The following is a 6,304-nucleotide window of genomic DNA, read 5'->3' on the forward strand; positions in this document are numbered from 1 at the left end:
AGGTGGATTGATTCAGTGACTGGGGTAATTGGGATGGGTGTGTCAGAGGCAATGAGATTGGCACAGGATAGAGCAGGGTTTAGGGCTGTTTTACATAGGGTTGCTATGAGTCGCAAATGACTCGACGGCACATAACAACAACAACAACATCTGCCTCACATGTCAGGCATTAACCGTTCAGGTTTTTGGGTTATTTTAGCAATCATGGACATGGAATTTCCTTCTATGAGAAAAATATGATATTGATAGATTTTTAAATCAGGAATTGTCAGTGCAAAAGGGAGAATGTTTGTCAGATTATTTGTGCTCATAATACTACTAGTGGAATAAAAATGTAGGAACAGGATATCCTCTACTCCACTGTGCAGCCTTCATTCGAGATTTCTGTCATGACAATAATACGCAATCATATTGGGAGGAGGGATTGTATAAAAATGAAAGAATATTTCTTTTACTTTTCAAAGAGAGGAGGAAATTCGGGGGCTGGGAGGGAGTGTACTGGGAAAAAAGTGCAACAACGAATGAATGGAAACTCTAAGTCTCTGTAAACGTTCATTAAAATTAATTTTAAAAATCTGGTAAAATACTTATTTGCTCTATAAGCTATTCAATTAGATTATTTGATTCTGAGTTACACTTATTTGTGATAACAACAAATGCTTATTGTTTTTGTTATGTGCCATCAACTTACCTGCAATTCATAGCAACCCTATGTACAAGAGCTCTAAACCCTGCCCTATCCTGAACCAGTCTCACTGACTCAGACGCACCTATCCCCATTACCCTGGTTACTGTGTCAATCTATTTAATCCAAGTCTTCCTCTCCCATGCCGGCCTTCCACCCTTTCAAGTATGATGTCCTTCTTGAATAACTAGTCCCTCCTGGCCACATGGCCAAAGCTTGTGAGATAGAGCTTCAAATTCCTTGCCTTCAAGGAGAAGTTTGATTTAAGCTTGATTTCTAAGATAGACCTGTTTGGTTTATTGGCAGTACATGGGAGACTCTTCTCAAGCACCTCCACTCAAAGGCATCAGTTCTTCTGTTATACTCATTATCCAGCTCTCTGATGTGTTGCAAGTAATTTAGAAGAAGATTATAGCCTGGATGAGGTGCATCTTAGTCCCTCCCTGGACTGACATCATTTGACTCTTTGACACTTTGGAGAAGTTCCTGATAAACTACTTCCCCAGAGCAATAGACCTTTTGATTTCCTGACTGCTGGTGTCAAGAATGTTGATCGTGGAGCCATGTAAGTTGAAATTGTTAACAGCCCCAGTCTTTTCTCCATTTCTCATGGTGTTGCTAACTGGCCTACAGGTGAGAATCTTTGTTTTCTTAATGTGGAGTTTTAATCCATATTGAAGACTATAATCCTTGAATTTCTGCAGTAAATGCTTCAGGTCTTCCTTGATTTTAGTGTACCTTGACAAACAAGGTACACCATCTGCATATCCAACTCTGATGCCACATTCTTCTTTATAAATCCCACCCTCCCTGATGATTCTTTTTTTCTGCATACAGGTTGAAAAGGTATGGAGATAGGACACATTCCTGATGCACTTCATTACTGATTTTGAACCATGACTGTTTCCTTGCTCTGTTTTGAGGAGTACTTTCTGGTTCCTCTGCCTCAGGCTGGCTGGTTGTTAACAAAGCCAACAAGATTTTGGGAGAATGGTGGTACCTAAGGGGAGGCAAGATGATGGTCTCAGTTTCCCAACACGTGAAATGTGCTGGAGTTTCTGATGCAAATTAGGGGCATAAAAGGTGAAACCAGATTCTGGCTATGTGTGGAGATCTGTGTTTCTGACACAGATCTGGGCCTGGATGTCGGTCCAAGTATAGGTATCACACAAGCACCACTAAGTTATCTGAGATTTTCATTCTTCTCAAAGTTATCCACAATTTGTTGTGATCCACAAAGTCAGTGCCTTTGCAAAGTCAATGAAACAAATAGACATTCCTCTGGTACTCTTTGCTTTTGGCCAAGATCCATCTGACATTGGTAATAATGTCTTTAGTGTCATGGACTATTCTAAACCCTGCTTGTATTTCTGGTAGTTTTCTGTCAATATACTTACTTATTCCAGCTGTTTTGGGATATTCTTCAGTAGGATCAACTTTTTATTTTTTATTTTTTTTTAGAATGAGAACAAATATAGATATCTTCCAATCTGTTGACCAGTAGATTTCTTGGCATAAACTGATGAGCATGTATGTCTAAGGAAGCATCTGTTTGTTGAAATGTGTCAGTTAGTATCCCATCAATTTCTGTGTCCCTGTTTTTTTTTTGTCAATTCTTGAACTTCCTCCTTCAACACATTGATTATATGTTGTGTCATGAAATTCTTTTTTAGTCAATTCTTTTTGATATAGTGACTCTACACATTCCTTCCATCTTCTTTTAATACTTCTTGAGTCATTCAATACTCTGCCCATAGTATCCTTAAGTGTTGCAGTTGTAGGCTTGAATTTGATCTTTTGCTCCTTCAGTTTAAGAAATACTTAGTTTGAGTCTTTTGATTTCTCAACTTTAGCTCTTGGCACATTTCATTATAATACTTTACTTTGTCTTCCTGAGGCACCTCTTGGAATTTTCTATTCAGTTCCTTACCTTACTGATTTCTCCCCTTTTCGAGTTCCTTCTGACATCAATCTTGGCCTTTTTCCTCTCCTCTGTCTTTGTAATGACTTTTTGAATTCTTCATGGATGATATTTTCCCACGACTCATCTAGTCTATGTTCATTAGTGTTCAAGGCCTCAAATCTGTTCCTGAGATTTTTTTTCTTGAATTCAAGTTGGATGTATGCAACTTTAAATTTTTGGCTCTTGTGGATATGATTTAATTTTCTTTATCTTTAATTTGAACTTGCATAGGAGTAGTTGATGATCTGTTCCACCATCTGCACCTGGCATAGTATCCACAGCTGATATTAAACTTCTCCAATGATTCTTTCGGTCGCTATGAGTCAGAAACGACTCGATGGCACATAACAACAACAACAACAACAATGATTCTTTCCACAGATGTAATTCCAATTCATACCATCTTAGTGTTTCCTAATATACATATACAGACGTAAAGCTTTAATTTACGTATTTTTTATTTATTTTTTCCTAATGCAGTTATACAGATTGAATATAGTTTGAAGACACTTGGAGGAAAAAATACAACCCAGATACACTATCTTCTAAATTTTAAACCACTAATATTGCCCTTGCTATTTTCACACAACAGGCTCTTGGTCCAGATAGAGGTTTTTCATGAGCACAATTAAGTGTTCTCTGTCTCCCATTTGTTTCAAGTCAGCCACAATTTAATATCATACACACAAACAAATTCAATCTATATGCTGAGCAAATTATTCAAGAAACTGGACTTTATGAAGAGCAATGTGGCATCAGGATCGGAGTAAAACATATCAATAATCTGTGTTTGCAAATAACACAACCTTGCTTGCTGAAGGTGAGGAGGACTTGATGCACTTGTTGCAAAAGATCAAGGAATTCAGCCTTCAATATAGATTGCATCTCAATGTCAAGAAATCAAAGATTCTAACCACTGGACCAATAGGAAACATCATGAAGGAAGGAGGAGCTAAAGATAAAGATGTCAGTTGGAGGAATAAGGTGCATCTGATTCAGGCCATGGTCTGTCTGAGCATTTGCTGTGCATCTGAGATCTGGACAATTAATAGGTATTATGGAAGAAGAATTGATGACTTTGAGCTAGGGTGTTGGGGAAGAACACTGAACATCCCATGAATGCCAAATGAGCAAACAAAACTTGGAGAACATGCAGCCAGAGTGCTCTTTGGAGACAAGGATGATGAGGCTTATCCTCATGTACTTCCGACAAGTTGCTAGCAGGGGCTATTCTTTGGAGAATGACATGATGTTTGGAAGGGTGGAGGATCAATGAAGAAGATTCTAGACGAGGTGAATTGACACGGTGACTATGCAATAGGCCCTAATATGTCAGAAAGTGTGAAGATAGCACAGGTTAGAAAAGGGTTCAGATCTATTGTTCATAAGGTTGCTGTGAGTCATATTCAACTCAGAAGTCCTTAACAACAACAACAACAACAACAACAACAATGCAGTAATAGGAGTTTTTAGCGCTCAAGTTACTATATTTCCACTTTATTTGTATTATAACTTGACTTTCTTTGTGTCCAGATTTTGAATTGTGTGTTTCAATATAATGTGCCATATATCAGTTGAATTTATAAATGTCTTATTAAATGTAAAGTTTTGTATTTGTAATAAAATTTCTTTTCAATTTATGTTTATTTGTTGGTTATAAAATACTGTAATTATTATATGTAAAATAGTATTTTACTAATGCAGTAAAAAGATGGGGAATCTCCTCCTGTGCAATTAACTACCACTAAAAACCCACTAGAAGGTCAGCTATGGGTTGGTTCTGACTCTATGGTACACAATAACAACAAAATAATATTTGTCCTGTTACCTGAAGTGCTTGTTGCCAAAGGTAAAGAACTGCAGCCTTCAATACGGTTTGAAGCAAAATATCAAGAAAACAGAGTTATACCCCTAGACCAATTAGCAGCATCATGATAGATGATGAAGATATTGAGATTATTAACAGCTTTAGTTTGCTTGGCTCCACAATCAACAGTCTTGGCACCAGCACCAGGAAATTAAGAGACTAATTGCATTGGGAAAGTCTGCTGCCAGGGACCTCTTCAGAGTACTAAAGAGCAATGATGTCATTCTAGAGACTAAGGTGTGCCTCTTCCAGCCCATAGTCTTTGCAATTACTTGCTATGCATCAGAAAGCTAGACAATGACTAGGGATGATAGAAAGAGAATTGATGACTTTGAGCTGTGGTGTTGGAGAAGAGTATTGAATATACCACGGACTGCCTGGAGAACAAACATTTTCATCCTAAAAAGGGTAGACCACGCTGCTCCTTGGAGGCAAGGATTCTCAATCTTCATCTGACATACTTTGGACATGTTACAAGTTGGGACTGGTCCTTGGAGTGTGACATCATGCTTGGGAGGGTGGAAGAACAAGAGAGGAATACCCTTGATGAGGTGGATTGATTCAGTGACTAGGGTAATATGGGTAGGTATGTCAGAGACAATAAGATTCCCACATAATAGAACACGGTTTAGGGCTGTTGCACATAGGGTAGATATGAGTTGCAGGCGACTTGACAGCACATAACAACAACTGCAATGTTTTCATATAATAAATTTAATTTACTTATTTTCAAATAGTAAAATATTTCATAAAAATTTCACTTTCAACCTAATACCACACTTTATCACAGTATAATGTTCTTCTACTACAGGGTGGTAAGTTATAGACAGTATTGATACATACTTAATTGTAACTGAGAGTATCTGTAGCAATGGGCTGAAGTGTTTTAGAGGTAATGAAGATAGCACAGGATCAGACTGGGTTCAGATCTATTGTTGTTAAGGCCAATCTTTATGAGTCATACTCAACTCAACTGCACCTAATAACAACAACAATGATGTGAAGCAACATACCTTTCACCACACCTATTCAAACAGTATGTTTAGCAGATCATTAAAGAAGGTAGACTAAAAAATAAAGATATGGCATCAGGTTGGAGGAAGACTCATCAACAACCTGTGTTATGCCAATTACACAACCTTGCTTGCTGAAAGCAAAGGGGGATTTGATTATACTGCTGCAGAATATCAGGGACTAGAGCCTTCAATATGTATTACATCTCAGCATTAAGAAAACAAAAAGCCGCACCACTGAGTCAATAGTCAATATCATGATAGATGGAGAGAATATTGAAATTATGAATGATTTAATTATGCTTGTATTCACAATAAACACCATTGGTACCAGCAGTTATAGAGATAAAGAGGTGTGCAACACTGGGAAAAGTCTGCTACCGGGGACCCTTCCAAAGTCCTGAAGAGATATTATGTCCGTTTAGAAGTAAGGTACCTCTGATTCAAGCCATGATTTTTCCAATCATCTGCTATGCATCTGAGAGTTAGACAATGAATAAGGATGACAGAAGAATCAAAGTGTTTGAGTTGTGGTGTTAGAAAAGAGTACCAAATATCCTATGGATTTTAAAAATAACAAAAAGATACATCTTAGAGAAGGGACAACCTGAGAGCTACTTGGACACAAGGATGGTGAAGGTTCATCTCACATACTTTGAGTATATTATTGTTGTTGTTGTTGTTATGTGCCGTCGAGTCGCTTGAGACTCATAGTGACCCTATGTACAACAGCCCTAAACTCCGCTCTGTCCTGTGCCAATCGCACTGTCTCTGAC

Source organism: Elephantulus edwardii, unplaced genomic scaffold (genome assembly GCF_000299155.1).
Source record: "Elephantulus edwardii isolate Elephantulus edwardi_28Jun2011 unplaced genomic scaffold, EleEdw1.0 scaffold00136, whole genome shotgun sequence".
Classification (NCBI taxonomy): Eukaryota; Metazoa; Chordata; class Mammalia; order Macroscelidea; family Macroscelididae; genus Elephantulus; species Elephantulus edwardii.